The sequence below is a fragment of the Olea europaea genome, chromosome 1 (genome assembly GCF_002742605.1).
Source record: "Olea europaea var. sylvestris chromosome 1, O_europaea_v1, whole genome shotgun sequence".
Taxonomy (NCBI): domain Eukaryota; kingdom Viridiplantae; phylum Streptophyta; class Magnoliopsida; order Lamiales; family Oleaceae; genus Olea; species Olea europaea.
Window position 1 is genome coordinate 1,879,255 of NC_036237.1, and position 19,076 is coordinate 1,898,330.

General features: G+C 32.5%; 1 pseudogene; it reads left to right on the forward strand.

Annotated features, from left to right (window-relative positions):
- Positions 1-940: 940 nt before the first annotated feature.
- On the forward strand, positions 941-13,500 carry LOC111402836 (annotated as a pseudogene).
- Positions 13,501-19,076: the final 5,576 nt, after the last annotated feature.

Here is a 19,076-nt window from a genome sequence, read left to right on the forward strand (position 1 = left end):
CGCATGTTGTGGCCACCCAGCTATACTCGGTGGGCATCAATTTCTGAAATCTACTGTTTTCCTTTCCAAAATTCAATTTTAAGTTATTTTTTACTATTTATGGTAATATTTTGTTTCCCTTTTTCCATATGTTAGAAAACTCGAATTGAACCAAATTTTTGGCAACCTACTTCTTTTACTTAATATTTTATTCTGGTATAATTTCGGAATTTTGCCATTTTTGGTAATTTTCCCATAATTTCGTATTTCGCAGTTATTTAACTCGGCTTGTGGGTTAATTTTGGTCATTCTACATTATTAATAATATTGAGTTGAATTCAAAGTATTTTCTCTGATTTTTGAGCGTTTTCTGTCGTTTCTTTCTTGCGAATCATCTGCTACAACAAGCCAATAGGATAATCCCTATCATACCCGGCGTCATGATTCTAAATTGTATGTGGTACCTTTGGCCTTTGATGTTGAGACAGAGACGTTTGTACCAAAACTTATGATGAAAGAGATATGCACTTATACTGTTCCTAATTGTGCTTGATACTCAAAAAAATAAAATTTGTAATGAGAGAGAGAGAATTTTTCATGAAAAATGTTTTCCACTAATTTTCTGGTCATGAAAGGAAGGAGGGAGAGGGGGGGGGGAGGGAGAGAGAGTTTTTCATGAAAAACGTTTTTCGCTAATTTTCTGGTTATGCTTTCATACTAGGGGTGCTTGGAACTAAATTAGCTGTGAAATTTATAAGTGTAAATATGAACGTTGAAATCTAGAATATCATCTGGTCTACTTTTACATTTAAAGTCAATTTTATAATTTTATTAAAAATCAATTGATTCTCTGTCCAAAAAGTAAACACATTTTTAATGTGACACCAATAGAGAATATATTTTTTGTCTATAAATACAGATCAGCTTAATCATTCTGAACATGCAAATTGCAAAGTAAAACATGGTTATGCGTTATGCTTTCCTCCATATGTTCTTGTTGCTTTCATTGGCGGTGGTACCACTGTCAATTGCTACCACCACTACCAACATTGCCAAACCTGGCTGCCAAAGCAGATGTGGTAACGTAGAAATTCCATACCCATTTGGTATCGGTAAAAATTGTTATGAGAACTCAATATTTAACATCCTCAGTAATTATTCTTTCAACCCTCCAAAACCTTACCTCTCCCTTGTTAATTCCTCTGAGCTTCCCGAAGAAGTCTCTTATTACTTAGAGGTTGTTAATATTCGGAATCTACTTATACATGCACAGTAGAAAATTAAAATTATTTCGATTCCTACCGAGGATCCCTTCGTGTTTAGATATAAATCGTGATAAAGATTGTACCTTTGACGAATTCTGTAAACCTTTTGCTTTTCTTTTCGTTCCAACAATCTTGAGTCGCCACCCACAACTGTCCAATTGTCCAACCTCCAACGGTGATCCACACAGAGAATAAGATTGCAGCTACCAGGATTTTTCCTCTTGTGCCAGCAAGAATAATGAAAACTATATGGACCTCAAACCCTAACTATGTATTTATATAAACCCAAACAGGCCTGATCCGATCCGGTCAAATATTTAATTAATCCATTTAATTAAATCCAGTCCGTGAATTAATTAATCTAATTAATTAATTCGGGCCAATAAATAACCAAACCAATTAATTAATTTATCCAACGATTGTTAAATTAATTAATTGACAAATTGTAATCTTTCAATTCTCTTTTGTGTGTGACCCATCAGATTCCCAATCACGATGCCTAACGACGTGAAATATTATTTTGATCTAATAAAAATTGATAAATTAAAACACCATTTTAATTTATCGTCAACTCACACTCGTCATCCCAGATTGACATCTAACAATGTGTCACGACAATACATGTGACGAAAAATATCACGTGGTATGACAAAACCAAACTCGTTCATTTACCGTGAAACTATAATCCCTTCGTCAATATGATCCGATCAATTATAAGATATAGAAATGTGTCAATCTCGATTATCGATCATATCTTTCACTCCACTATTAAGTTAATTCAAATCGACAACTCCTTTTTGACTTATGAGTACACCTTAACCAATGATTTCATCATCGACCTAATTAAATGAAACGCATATCATAATCTCCTACTATCTAAGAGTGACGAATCCTTTATTGGTCAATCACAACCTTCATATGATTCTTGAATACCCGAACAATGTCGTATTAGCGGCCATTTGCAGAGCAACATTCAACACTGCCAAAGTATGACTGTTCTCATATAAGGTACCATGATGACCTCAAGTCAATGGACCAATTCCACTACCGAACGTTAGAGATTAACCACTGACACTTAGATAGTTATCCATGTGGAATCTCTCGGCGGGTCTCCAATGTTTTGTTCTATAACAAAACATCTACGTGTTCATTTAAGTGTCACAACACTTTAGCTTGTGAGATCAGCTACTTATTTCACAAGTAAGAAATGCCACACGTGATGGTCTATCCGTAATAACGATATCTATATCTCGTTATTACTTACGACCACGGATGATTTAAGATTCAATCAGATATAATTTGTATCTCACAATCACAACTCCTTGTGATTAACAAATTACGAAGATTTGAATCTACGGACTCTATTATTTATTTAATTGTCTATTAATTAAATAATAGATCTATCATTAAATTGCATTAATTATATTTCAAAAGTATTTATGTCCAAAGTTGATTGGACCTAGGGCATAATACTTACAAACTCCCACTTGCACTAAATTCAATCACTTATGTATCCAATATCATAAGTCTATATGACGATCATGTTTGCGTTACGACAACTCTTTGTCAGTGGATCTGTAATATTGTTAAATGTGGAAATTTGTTCTTCTCTTTACGACATTTCTATGTATATCTCTCTAATGAGATTATATCGCCTTAATACATGTTTGGATCATTGATAAGACCTTAGTTCTTTCGCTTTCGCAATGGCTCTATTGTTATCACAATATAATGGCATGTGATCAACAATATCAGGAACTATTCCAAGTTCATTTGTGAACATCATGATCCAGATTGTAACTTTTTGCTACTTCTGAAGTAATCATGTATTAGGTTTCTACTATTAAATCAACGGTTGCTTCACATGCGGAACCTTTCCAATACACCATTTAAGAGTAAACTAATTTCTCCATATAAAATCTTCTCAATATTTTATATAGATTGGGACGAGTTAAGTAACCTTCTAAATTTATCTCTATAGATCAAGTTGTTTCTCCCATATCGTTTATGAATAAATCCTTTAACAACCATTATTTCAACGATTGAAACATAGGAATGTCGTTTTCTATAATATTAGGAATGCGACAATGCTCCCACTATCTTCTTATAAACACACAATTCATCTTCAAATTTGATAAAATCAAACACTTTGACTTTTTCCATCAAATCGAAGATTTCAGCTCCATAGAGACTTATCTTAACCTTTAGTTATGATATGCAACTGTTGCAAATAAAACCCAAATGGACTTCAGCAAGGCCACAGGAGAAAGGTTTCACCAAGGTCAAAACTTAACATTTACTTCTAGCCTTGCTTTGTATATATGGATATTCACATCCACATCGACCTTTCCCTTGTAAACTATTTGCAAAACCTTATGGGTTTTATTCCATCAGGAGGCTCGACCAAGGTCCAAACCTTGTTCACAAACGTCGAGTTCATCTCGAGTATCATGGCCTCTTGCTGTCTCTTTTAAGTCAACATTTGACTTTATTTTGTTGCAACTAGCAGGTTCATTAGCCTGGATCACTAATACCTGATTAATGATCATGGATTCACTCCTTTTTGAAGGTCAAATGATCCTACTAGATTCACATAGAGCTGTCATGTCCTCAGGAGTCTTTACTTTCTGATCAAGAGTATGTCCCATATTAGATATGGGATCAAACTCGAATTTATCTACTTGGTTAACTATATCTGTGGACTTTTAAACTCTTTCAAGTTCTATCTTGCTCTTACTGTCCTCCCTTAGAGAAAACATTTTCTCTAAAAGGACGATATATCGTGAGACGAAAACTTTCTTCATGCTAATAGAATTTATATTCAAATGTCTGCTTTGAATATCCCCACAAATACGTATTTATCAAATTTAGTGTCAAATTTATCCGATTCAAGGCGCTTCAAATAAGCGTCACGGCCCCAAGTTTTCATATAAGATAAATTGGGACTATTGCCTTTCCATAACTCATATGGAGTTCTGTTAATCAATTTAGATGGGACATGATTTAGTGTGTTGCACACTGCAATCAATGCATGACCCCAAAACAATTTTGGGAGACTTGCATGGCTTGTTATTAATCGCATTATATCCAATAGTTAACGATTCCTCCTTTTAGATACACAACTATACTGCAGTGGATGTGGAGGAGTCCACTGCAAGAGAATATCATTCTCTCTTAGATAATCTAGATTTTATCTTTAAAATACTCTCACTTGATCGAATCTTAATGCGACCTATTTGTTTCTCTACTTCTAGTTTGAATCCCTTGAACTTTTCAAGAGTTTCATGTTTGAATTTTCATCAAGTATCCATGATCATTGATGAAATAAGAAAAATATTACCTGACATTGATTGACATGAATCCATATGCATCACTATGCATTAGATTAGTAATTATGCTGACCTTTCTTCTTTTAAAGTAAAAGAAGATTTGGTCACTGTGCTAGACATGCATAATTTGTACTTGTCAAAATCAATTAATCCCAAGTATATATCTCTATGTAACTTTGGAATTATTTTTCATCTATATGACAAAGTCTATCATGCCAAATTTTGGTGATAATTAGATTATCGCATTTATGGTTTTTAATTTTTATACTCATTATAGAATCCTTAGTATTAAATAATAGAAACATCGTTTTGTAATTTACCATAGCCATTAGGATCTTTATCAAAATAAACAAGAACAACTATTATCCTTAACATTAAAATAGTTCATGTCGGAATATGAAATTCATTTTAATGTTCCAGCTATGATTGGAATAAAGTGACATTTCTTTAATTCCAATACTAAACCAAAAGGCAATGACAAGATGTATATTCATACAGGCAATGCAGCAAGATTTGCTCATCTCCAACGTGTATGTCAACTTCTCCCTTTCGCAGTAGTCTACTTCTTTTTAGTTTCTCCATATTTGTATAAATATGAGATTTACATCTGGTATCAAATACCTAAGAAACTCGTGAAGTAGATGTAAGTCATGCAATATTCCTTCCAATTGACCTTTTATTCTATAATGAAACCAAAGGTCATTAGATTTGGTATTGTCCTTCGCTTTGAAGGTCTTAACCATATTGGATGCTTTCACAAAGCCCCTTTAAACTTTCTCTTAATATCTTTAGAGGAATCAATGGCTTGCCCACTACTAACTTCGATGTTGGGCTTAACTGTCTTAAGCATGTTAAGCAACTCAATAATTGTGCATTCAAGCTGGTTCACGTTAAATTCATAATTAGTTATGAATAGCTTTCTCTGACAGGGATTGCAGAACCAAGTCACTACTTAGTTCATGGTTTATGATTGAACTCAGTTGAGATATTTCTCAATGTCAATCATCTTCAGTGTCTAAGTATCGATTGAAGATTACTCTGTCATTTTGCACTGGTATAGTTGTTCGGAAATCTCATATCCTTCCACGCACGATTATTATCGTACAACACCTTGCAATGAAGAATTATGTGTTAACATCTATGCTCTCAAGTCGCTTTTGTAACTCAGTGACATAGTTGCAAGCCTCACATGCGTGCAATACTATCTCATCACTGTGTTTATTATAGTAACCACATTTTCCTTAGTTGAGTCATCATCAGGTGTTACTGGAAAATGGCTACTTAAGGACAGTCAACTTTCTCATGCTTGAGAACAATTCTCAGATTGTAGTGCCAATCAAGAAGATTTAATTTGGTTGTTGGCATCTATTATGCCTTTCAAAACATATGGTTACTTAGGATTCAATAAATATAAATGACGAAAAGAAAAAGGATAATATATAAAATGCATCAATTAATTTAACATGAACTTTTATTAAATTAATTATACTCCCACTGTTTAATACAAATTTATGACCCTCTTACATAAATTTATGGAGTCCATACTTGACTCCCAGTGGGCTGGGATCTCATCTATTATATTAAGATCTTGAGACCTTAAGTGTACTCAACAAGCCTTAATATAACATTTGGGTAGATACTATTATCAATTGTATCTCTATACAACTCCCAGATCATTAAGCTGAAAACTCTTTGTTTTCACACATCTTATGTGTTAGCTTAACACGCCTCTAAAATTTATCTCCTTGAGTATATTCAACAAAAGATAAATTTTAGTTAAGTCAAACCCATCATTCAAAAATATCTAATATTTCATAGTATCAAACATATCCCTAATAGATCAGCCTTGAGTGTACTCAACAAGTTGAGACGATTTGGGACTCTGATTTTTTACTATAATGATGGAAGGCAATTATAAATGTGACTTAATATTTTATGGAGGGATTTTGTATTCAAAAGTCTCATTGTAACAGTAATATACATTTTATTATACATCTACCATGCAAATAAATATATATAATATAATTTAATAGTGTGGACGACAATGGACTTTTACTATCTAGTCTTCTCGAGCCATAAGGAAGACTAGTTAGTCAATTCCTAGGGGGTATAGCATTGATCAGTATCAATGCACCATCTCCATGGTCTCCTCTTCTTCTTGTTTTTTCAATTAGTCCAATTGCAACCTGTATTTTATACTAGTTGGCACGTATGCCTAAATGAAATTGGACTCGCAGGCCCATGGCAACAATGATAATAACGAACTCGCAGGTCCAAAATGATCAAGAGCTCACAGGCCCAAAACAATTAAGGACTCGGAGGCCAAAATCAATTAAGAGCTCGCAGGCTCAGGAAATAACAAGAGTAAAAATTAACCATTCAACACATCCATATGATCCAGTCCATAATCGTCCACTAATAATACATTCATCACATAAATGTATACCTATATAATATCTAATATTATATGCAAATAAGTTTCAAATTTCTAGCAATTAAGTCGTCTAAACTCTTTTAGACAAATTGATCGAAGCAATTAAATAATTCATTAATCATATTAATCAACTAATTTAATTAGCAGCATATTTAATTAAAATCCAATTTTAATTAAATATCGAATTAGAGTCAAACTCTAATTTCATAATTATAGGGCGGAACTATTTAATTAAAATCACATTTCAATTAAATATCAAATTAGAATCCAACTCTAATTTCATAACTTAATGCTATTGAATTTAATTAAAATCAAAATTTAATTAAATTAACAAAATTAGAGTCTAACTCTAATTTCAAGATATTAGGGCTAATATATTTAATCAAAATAATATTTCAATTAAATATCAAATTAGAGTCCAACTCGAATTGCAAGAAGAAATATAGGGCGACCCTGTTTAATTAAAATCAAATTTTAATTAAACACCAAATTAGAGTTTAACTCTAATTTAAAGAAAAGTTTAAGGCAAAACAATTTAATTAAAATCAATTTTTAATTAAACGTCAAATTAGAATCTAATTCTAATTTCTAAAATATCTTTGGGTGAAAAAATAATTAAAATCGAATTATAATTAAGTCCTAAATTAGAGTACAATTCTAATTGAAATTGAATCAATATTTTAAACTAGGATAACACTCCTAAATAAAATAAAATTCAATTGGGGTCAAAGTTTAATATTTAAGTTAAATCCAATTTTAACGAAAATATAAAATGTCGTCAACTTTAATAAAATTTTAAATCTGGGTCAAAATTAAAATTATGGGTCAAACCCATTTAAAATATAATTTTAAAACTATTTTATATTATAATTCAAAACATATTTTAAAACTTGGATTTTGACCCATTTAACAATTATCAACAGGCCCCTTCAGTTACTCTAATTGCAAGAAGGCCTTTTATTTAAAATTTACACATTGACCCCTCGAAAGTAATTGCAGACAAGGGCCTCCAATTTCACAAATTGCACAAGAGGCCCCCATCCCTAAATTCTTCACACCCGAACTGAAACCCTAAAAATTTTTTTTTTTTTTTTTGTTTTTTTTCTTCCTTCTCCGCTGCCAGCAAGACCCGCTGCCGCCTGAAGGCGGCGAGCTCTTGCCCACCCCCAGCAGTGCTAGCAGCGCCTTCGCGCTGTTGCAACAGCGGCGTGATGCCGCTGCCAGAAGCTGCTGCTCGCGAAGCAGCACGCCGTGTCACGAGCGGCTCACCGTTCAGCCATCGCCATTACTATTATTTTTTTTTCCGATCCAAAAATAATCCAATATTCAAAAACAGATTTTTTTTTCTTTACACTAATCCAAAATCAAATTTTCGAACTGCTAGAAACAAGAAAAATATGTACAATCAGCAATTGATTATTCAATCATATAAATCAATTCCTAACAAACACAAAGTAGGGTCTGATACCACTGTTGGGATTCTATTTATACATGCATAGCAAAAAATTAAGATTATTTAGATTCCCACCAAGGATCCCTCTATGTTTAGATAGAAATCGTGATAAAAATTGTACCTTTGATGAATTCTGCAAACCTTTTGCTTTTCTTTTCGTTCCAGCAATCTTGATTCGCCATCCACAGCTGTCCAATTATCTAGACTCCAACGGTGATCCACATAGAGAATAAGATTGCAGCTACCAGGGTTTTTCCTCTTGTGTCAGCAAGAATAATGGAAACCATATGGATCTCAAATCCTAACTATGTATTTATATAAACCCAAACGGGCCTGGTCCGATTCGGTCCAATATTTAATTAAATTCAGTCCGTGAATTAATTGATCCAATTAATTAATTCAAGTCTATAAATAACCAAACCAATTAATTAATTTATCCAATGATTGTTAAATTAGTTAATTGACAAATTGCAATCTTTCAATTCTCTTTTGTGTGTGACCCATCAGGTTCCCAATCACGATGCCTAACGACGTGAAATATTATTTTGATCTAATCAAAACTGATAAATTAAAACACCCTTTTAATTTATTGTCAATTCACACTCGCCGTCCCAAATTGACATCTAGCAATGTGTCAGGGCAATACATGTGACGAAAAATGTCACGTGGTATGACAAAACCAAACTCGTTCGTTTATCGTGAAACTATAATTCCTTCGTCAATATGATCCGATCAATTACGAGATATGGAAGTGTGTCAATCTCGATTATCGATCATATCTTTCACTCCACTATTAAGTCAATTCAAATCGAAAACTCCATTTCGACTTATGAGTACACCTTGGCCAATAATTTCATCATTGACTTAATTGAATGAAACGCATATCATAATCTCCTACTATCTAAAAGTGACGAATCCTTTATCGGTCAATCACAACCTTCATATAATTTTTGACGTACCTGAACAATGTCGTATTAGCGGTCATTTGCAGAGCAACATCCAACGCCGCCAAAGTATGACTGTCCTCATATAAGTTACCATGATGACCTCAAGTCAAAGGACCAATTTCACTACCGAACGTTAGAGATTAACCACTGACACTTAGATAGTTATTCATGTGGAATCTCTCGATGGGCCTCCAATGTTTTGGTCTATAACAAAACATCTACGTGTTCACTTAAGTGTCACCACATTTTAACTTGTGAGATCAGCTACTTACTTCACAAGTAAGAAATTCCACACGTGATGGTCTATTCGTAATAACGATATCCGTATCTCGTTATTACTTATGACCATGAACGATTTAAGATTCAATCAGATGTAATTTGTATCTCACAATCACAACTCCTTGTGATTAACAAATTACGAAGATTTAAATATACGTACTCTATTATTTATTTAATTGTCTATTAATTAAATAATAGATCTGCTATTAAATTGCATTAATTATATACCAAAAGTATTTATGTGATTGGATTTAGGGCATAATACTTATAGTTAATATCTTAAAATCCCAAATCTATGTTAAGAACTTGGAGCAGCAGCTGGCAAGGACATGCTATGGCATGCCGATGAATCACAATACGTTGAATTATTCTATATTCTTCGACTTTGATTCTACTCCTTATACCTTGTCTGATGCAAATCAGCTAACAGCAGTTGGCAGCGATGCGTTGGCTATTATACAAGAATTTTCAGACCAAATCTATACCTATGGAGGTATTGATTGTCTGTCGTTCTGTCTAGACTTTACAAATCATTCCATCGGAACATGCCCTGGCTGGGGCTATTGCCAAGCCTCCATATCCAAAACTGACTATCTTTATGTTGGACTGGTCGACATGCATACTGTTAGGGGTTCCAGTAGCAAACATTACCGGTGTAGTTTTGCCTCCATTGGAATGATCGGCGATTTTGGCAATTTCACTTTCAATTTATCTGATCTCAACGGTTCAACATCATTTCTAAAGAATAATAAAGAGTTTACGGATAGGCCATTGGTGTTAGATTGGAGAATTGGTCCTTATTCGAATTGCACCAAAACTTCATCTGGAAAGAATAGTCGTTGCATTAACCTCTTGGATATCCGTAATGGAGGATATCACTGCAGGTGCAAGGAACGATACAAGAGCAATCTTTACCTAGGGTGCCAAGGTTAGGTTTTAAAATTACTATTATTCATGTATTCAGCTATCAGTATTTGACACAAGAAATCTAACAGATATCTGTTTTGATGTTTGATGGACGGGTGGCAGATGAATGCAAGAATAATCCTTGCACCTGCCATGGATTTTGCGACAATACTTTGGGTTCTTATAACTGTCTTTGACCCGAAGATTATTATGGTGATGGCAAAATAAATGGTACTGGTTGTAGACGAGCGCCGGTGTTGCATGGCAAAATGATAATAGGTAATTCTTAATTAATTTCTGTATAAATAATTAGAGTTTGTTTTTCTTAAGTTTTCCTCCTTTTAAATTACAACTTAAAATTTTTTAGATAAAATATTCAAATAGAATATTTTTTTAACGAAGTAGGGGGAAAAATTTAGTTTGATATATTTTAATTTTTATTTAAGCAATTATTATATTATTTAAATCTGATTTTTTAATTTATAGGGTTACATCTTTTATTGTTTCAAATAACATATTTTAATGATTTTACTATTCGTGATAATAATAACATAAAAAAATCATTGTTATAAATGTCATTGAGTTATTTCAATGTTGATAAAATCGAATTGGGTATTGACAAGGAAGAGAGTTAAGGGTCAAAGGATTGAATTGACAAATACTTTGCAACAATACTTTGGGTTCTTATAACTGTCGTTGCCCGATGGTTATTATGGTGACGGCAAAAGAAATGGTACTGGTTGTACACAAGTGCGGTTGTTTCACACTGAAGTGATATTAAGTAATTTTTAAAAAAATTTGCATATTAAATAACTAAAATTTATTCTGCTTAGTGTTTTTCCTCCTGTTAAATTACAATTTAGATTTTTTAATACAAAATTGCTAGTTGAAATTTTTATTCTTATAATCAATATTTTAATTTAATTTATTTAAGAAACTATAATAAATTAAAGAGTATAAATATATATGCACATTATTTCCATTGCTTAATTAATTTAATTTTTATTTAAGCAATTAAAATATTATTTAAATTTGAATTATAAATTTTTGTGTACATCTTTTATATTTCCAAATAACATATTTTAATGATTTTACAATTGATGTTAATAATAATAGAAAAGAACATTTGCATAATCAATGTCTTTATTAGTTATTGTATACAGCACAATAATAAATCAATTTTGTTTATCAAATCTTAAATACTAATTTTGAAACAAACAATTAAATGACAATAAAAGTTTAAGAAACACTTAATTGATTTCTCTCAGAACAACATTTTTTTTAGCACAGCATCCAAAATATTTTTTCTTAAAATCACAATAATAACAAACCCAAGGCTTATTGTTCAAAAATACTTAACTTTCGACAGAAGATAGAATCCAAGACTATCACAAACTAGTAAATTCAACAACCAGCATATCAATCAGAATAATGAATACCAAATCATATTAATAAAATATATGCTCCCAATTTAAGTATTAGAACATGCTTGGCATAATTTTTGAAAAGTCAAAAACTGTTTTTAACCCTAGGAACCATTTTTGAGCATGCTCAAATAATTTTTTAAAAAATGTATCTATTTACAATAGTTTCTAGAGAAATTGTTCAATAGTGACTTCCTAAGAATTCTCTTCTATAACTAGAAGCAATGTCAAACTCATCCTTAGTATTCTTAACATTACCGTATTGTTGTCTCAATATCAAATAATGAAACAAACAAACAAAAAATCAATATTCCTACTTGGATATATTTGTGATTGAAGTCCAAATTAGATGTCATATTCTTGTTTTTAATTACTTTGCATATGTTGACACATTCAGGAGTAGGCTTGGGTTGTGGATTAGGATTACTACTTCTATTATCAACTTGCTTTTGGTTGTACACGTTTTACAAGAAGATAAAAAATGAGGAGCATAAACGGAAGTTCTTCGAACGAAATGGTGGACTCTTGCTACAACAACAAATAGCAAGTGTTGAATGTATACTGGAAAAAATACGACTTTTCACTTCTAAATAACTAGAGACAGCAACAGATTGCTTCAATGAAAGTCAAATACTTGGTGAAGGAGGTCAAGGGACTGTGTATAAAGGTGTGTTATCTGATGAAAAAATAGTAGCTATCAAGGAATCCACCTTAATAGATGAAAACCAAGTGGGACAATTCATTAACGAGGTTGTTAGGCTTTCACAACTCATTCATAAGAATGTTGTTAAGCTATTAGGATGTTGCCTAGAAACAGAAGTTCCTTTTCTAGTTTATGAATTCATTTTTGATGGAACTCTTTTCAATCATATACATGATGAGAGCGATGAATTCCCATTTTCATGGAAACGACGTTTGAAAATTGCTGTAGAAGTTGCAGAAGCACTTGCATATCTTCACTCCGCAATTTCTATTTCAATCTATCATAGAGACATTAAGTTATCCAACATACTTCTTGATGAAAGATATATAGCAAAAATCGCCGACTTTGGAACTTCAATTTCAATTGCAGTGGATCAAACTCATCAAATTACCTTAGTAAAAAGGAACATTGGGATACTTAGATCCAGAGTACTTTCATTCAGGTCATTTTACAGGAAAGAGTGATGTTTTACAGTTTTGGAGTTGTTCTTATCGAGCTCTTGATTGGGCAAAAACCAATATCTTTTGATAGAATGGGCGAGCAAAGAAGTGTAGCAACGAGATTTTTGTTATGCATGGAAGGAAAAAATGTTGAAACAATTCTTCACACCCAAGTTTTACAGCAAGGTAAGAAAGAAGAGCTCATTACGGTGGCCAACATTGTGCAAAGGTGCCTAAATATGAATGGAAATGAAAGGCCAACTATGAAAGAAGTAGCCATGGAGTTGGAGAGTATTAGAATGTCTCAAATACTTTCAACTACTTTTGAAACTAAATATTAGGGTGTACAACTGCTCAAGTCAAAATCAGTATTGGTCTCTGATGATAACTACACATGGACAAATATTAGAGACAATGCATCCCATCTTCTGAAACTTGTCCCCTCAAGATTCACACAGTTTGATGTTGTTCAGTGGTTTCTCAACAATTTCCTCATCTGCAGCAACTATCTATTTTTGTAGTTATTTATATAAGCAGCCAATATCATTCTCTAAAAGTTTCACATGTCAAATAGTTTCACATATTCTTTGTGTTAACATTTTGATAAATACAATTTAGGCCTTTTTTCTTGGTCTTCAATCTCTTAAGATGCAGCAGCAAAAAGCATCCGATATATTAAAAATTCTTCCACAGTTTTGAATAGTTATTGAAATAATTAATTTGTCCTATAATGTCATGTTATGTGTTTTGGTAAAATCTTGCGAGTGTACGAGATTGTTGACAAGTAATGATTGAAGGTAAGATTATATCGCACGAAAAATAAGGTCTAAGTCGAATTATACTATTTCGTTGTCGAACTTGAATGGAAACAAAAGAGGGGTTGTTTGTGGTTTGTTTGCTACAAATGTTATCCTAATTATTTTCTACGGTGTGAAAACTTTATGTGAAAAGAGTCGATTTCGAATCCATCTATTGTTCTCCCATTTGAACACTTGAACTATTTTATTTAGTACAATTTTTATATAATAAACAATTGATTATCCAACCATATCTCCACTACTACAAAAAGTACTTTTTACGACATACGTTTATGGCGTGCATATAAGGCATGCCGTAATAACAGACTATTTACAGCATGCGGTATATGTATGCCGTTAAAAATCAGTTTCTTAAAGTATTTATGGCATGCATTTATGCACGCCGTATTAAGTTAGTATTTACGGCGTGCTCTTCATGCGTGCCGTGTTTTTCGACTTATTACGGTGTGCAGATGCACGCCGTAAATGCTGTATTCCGCTTTCTCTCTCTTTCCTTTTATTTCCCTTTTCTTTCTCTTCGTTTATTTTCCTTCTCATTCGTGCTCGGTTCCTTTTCCTTCCTTCGTTTTCTTCCTTCTTTGTCCGCCATACCGCCATTTCTCCCAAATTACCACCCTTCAATTAGCCATCAGCCGTGAGCCCACTAACCTAACGACCGAAATCAACACTGGGATAGCTTTTAGGTATCATTTATTGATTTTTTTTTTTCGTTTTGCCATCAATTTGCAGGGAAATAATGTGAAATGTAGATTGGGTAATTGGTAAAACTATGGTTTAAATTCAATTGAAATTTCAGTAAAACTAGGGTTCGTTTACGGCTTCTTGTGAGTTTCCTGTGTTTCCTTCGTGCACGAGAGCTGCAATAAGATTGTAGATTAGAGATCCTAGTGGGATGTTTGTATCTTCTCTGCTGTTTTCTCGCCATTTTCTTGTCTCTCTTCTCCCCTGTGAAAACCTCTCTGTAATTTCTTATGATATTAATCCTTTGTTTTGAATTATTTGTAGTCACAGTGATGAGAAGATTGTATTTAGATTCAATGGGTTGGTAAGGGTTTGTGTTTTCTCTATTGCTTTTTGGTTTAATGGTGTTGTTTCAATCAATTTTTCACGTCTATCTGATTAATCTTTCTTTCAGAACATACTTTGTTTGATCTCCCAAAAAGCATAAGATATATTATATTCCTTGATTAAGAGTTCATTTTTGATTAATAATGAAAATGCATATGCTTTCTATTTGTTGCAGGTAATTGAAGCTTGACCTTGAATGGAAAATTGTTGCAGGTTTTCCTATTTGGAAATTCGATAGTCTCAACATGGTGAAGTTTCAGCTCTAACTTAAATCTTCACGGCACCTCTTTTTTTATTTATTTATTTTTATTTAGGCAATTACCGCTATGCTACAGTGATATTATAATATTATCGTAATTGTGATTTTCTGTTCAGAATTTTATAATTGGAGCCTTCAAGCCAGCATGCAATGTATCAATTACATTTTCAAATGGAAAATCCAGGAAGCAGGTTTAGATTTATTGTTTATCATGGTGCTCAGCAAATTTTATTCTATTTGGGATAGTACCAATTCACAGAATGTGTATAATGCTCTGATATTGGAGTGTCAGTGATGGACATCGATGGTGTATTTTTATATCTAGAAACTTGGTGTTTTATATGCTTATTGCCATAGTTGGTGCTGTTATATAAACGAGAATAATTTATTGCTTAAACTTCAGCTGATTCTGCAGAAGCATGTATAAATATTGTTAAGCCTAGATTTTTTTGGTAGTTAATTTGTGCCATAAATGTGCTTCGAGTTGTTTTTGCGTAGCATTGAAATAATTTTTAAACAACCAGTTTTTACTAGAGACAAAATCACATATTTTTATCTCTGTGTTAATTTCGATGTCAAAATTGATAATTGCCATCAGGTGGGTGCATATTTATTCTGCATCTTTGCATATTTTTGTTGAGCCAAGTGCTGGAAAAAAGGTTGAACATAATGGAATCAAAGTTGAGCTCCTTAGTTAGATAGGTGCGTTTGTCCCTTGTTAGCATAATGTAAAGGTTGCTAAAGTGGTTTAAGTTATACTGCGACATTTTGTTATGAGTAGTAAGTTACGTTATGTGGTCAGAACTCATTTTAGTTGTACAGATATCTAGCAAATACATGTAGAATTGGAAGGCTGCTGCTCCAAAATTCTGAGTCGACCCTTCCGTCACAAGCTGCCCTGCTCCAGCTGCTGTTGATGCTTGACATGGGGAATGCCAGGAAGGTATTTACATGCACCCCCAAGCTGAACACATAAGAAAGAAGAAACTTCTGTAATTATAGAGGAAGATAACATTTTTTCTGTATTTTTGCTTTACACGAATGAAACTCACTTTTACAACCTTATGATTGATTTTTGCAGGTCACAACACCATTGCTGAAATTCATGGCTGAGTTTGTGTTAAACAAAGCTCAACGCATGACTTTCGATACTTCATCTCCTAATGGCATACTTCTTTTTAGAGACGTTAACAAATTGCTTGTTGTATACGGCTCTTTCAAAGGCTACTGATATATATGCCTTCAAAATACAAAGGCATATGGATTTCTTTAACTATTATTTCTAGAGGTAAATTTTCTGAAAAATATTCTCTCAGACTCAAATGTTCTTGATTGACAATATGTTAGTTCAAATAAATCCTTTGGGCCCATAACTGTAGCTCTATTTAAGTTTCTTTGATTGTGTGTTGAATCACCCTTTCCAATTCCACTTAGTCTATCATTATGATTATCTGAATAAATTGGTTTATACAAGATGGATGATGATCAACTATTTATCTTCTCTGCGTTATTCTTTTTGTCCTAGGTTCAAAGTGCAATCAATGGATTTCGAGAAAATGCAAGCATCCAAATCTTGCGTGGATGATTTTCTTCTTCTGTGTCATTTGCAATTGAAAATGCAGACACTGGAAGGAAGAATCTCCTCTTATCCATTTACCGTAAGTTTTCTAGTTTTTTTAACGCGCGTTTTCGGTTTAATGTTGGTATATAATCTTTGTTCCATTTTTGGTTTGTACGGTAGAGAGGAAAAAAAATTTAACTGTATCTAACTAAGAAAGCCATGCAGGTTCCCGACAACTTGACCATGAGGCATATAGTAATCTTTGTTGGATGATTGTTGTTGTGGAGACTTGAAGCAACTGAAGAGTGGACACTACTGCAAAATAAAGCATATGGCATGCAGCAATTCGACATCTACTGACCCTATTACAAGCTACAAAACTGGTCCAAATGCTTGCTTGTCGATAAAATTGATATCAACTTTTTTTGGGGGTAGTAATCAATACTTTTGGCAAATTAATATCAACTTTTTGGCTAGGCTAATGATGTTCTTAGTAATCATTTAGATTAACTCTACATTTTGGTATATTGTATTTGATCGCACTTAATACTTTTATTTATTGGAATTATGGAAAACATGATTATATTATATGTGTTGGTATATATAATTCTTTTAATTATTGTAAGCTTGTTCGTAATTAAATAAATAAATAATTTTTAAAAATAAAATTCACATTTACGGCGTGCAGGTGCACGCCGTAAAAGGTAAACAATTGACTTTTTACGGCGTGCATGTGCACGCCGTAATAGAAAGAAGTATTTACGGCGTGCCAAAAGTTGAAGTATAAAAAGTGCACTAACGGCGTGCCTTTCGTTATTTACGGCATGCAATGCACGCCGTAAAAGAATGCGAGCATTTACGGCATGGCTTTTTACGGCATGCGCCTGTACGCCGTAAATGACTTTTTACGGCGTGCAAAATTTGTTGTAGTGCTCCCAAAGTAAGTCAAACCTATTCCTAACCATGACCCGGTAAATATCCCTATTTCAAATTCATATGCGAACTACTGCATTCATTTACACTATTCTAAACTTGTTCTAACTTTTCAAAAGTAAAACAAGCGACTTATTATCAAAATGCTGATCAAGCATTCAAATAATTAATTAGGCATGCAATATCAATCAATTACATAAATTCCACTAAATAAACCATCTTTGAATTAAAATGGTAAATCCAAAGGTTTTATCTTCATCCCATCATAAAAATGTTTGGCCTAGAATATCGGTAATGAGATTACAAAAGAATTGGAAACTCATCACCCAAAATGTTTAAATGGAGGAAGAAGATGCAGAGCCAATTTGTTTCTTTGAATTGAAAATTCAAAGCCTTGAAGCTTCAATCTCTGGATGTTGTTTTTCTTCAATCGTTTTCTAGCCTTGCAATAATTCGGGTTCTTATAAGTGTCATTGCCGCGATGGTTATTAAGGCGATAGAAAATAAATAAATAAATGGTACTGGTTGTACACAAGTGCCAATCTCTTAGTGCAAGGTGATAATAGGTAATTTTTAATTAATTTATGCTTATTAAATAATTAGAGTTTATTTTTCTTAATTTTCCACTTTATAAATATTTCCGTTTCTTTTAATATAAATCATGCCTATATTAGGTATATTCAATCGGGCTGAACATTGATTCATAAAAAGGGTCATATATCAAAGGGTCAAATTGAGATTAATTGGGATTGACCCAAAAATTAAATTAATCAAAATAGATAAAAAATTTATATTGATATGTACTATTTAAAAAAAAAAACGTATTGTATAAACTGATACTTTTTAAAAAAAAATAAAGTTTATAAATTTTTTTAATTATTCTTAATAATCATTTCATCACATAAAAATTAAATGGGCCTAGAAAAAGATCATAACCCTGCACATCACTTTATTTTAGTGGTAATTACATCAAGTTAGAATTTTTAAGATCTAATTTCAAAAATTAGATATAAAGTTTGTTTATACGTAAATAAGATATAAATTCAAATATTTAATATTAATAATACCACCAAAATTCATCACAAACCTTATTGCCGTTTGAGCCCCATTATTTGTAAATTATAATGAGATGAATAGTATTTTTTTTGAAAAATAAATGGTTGAAAAGTTTTTGATTTACGTGTAATATTATTTTGTTGAAGATTGTGTAGTTAAAAGTAGGAGAGAGAAAATTTTAATTTAATGTAATGAGAAATAATAGGGTTCAAACGGGGGCTT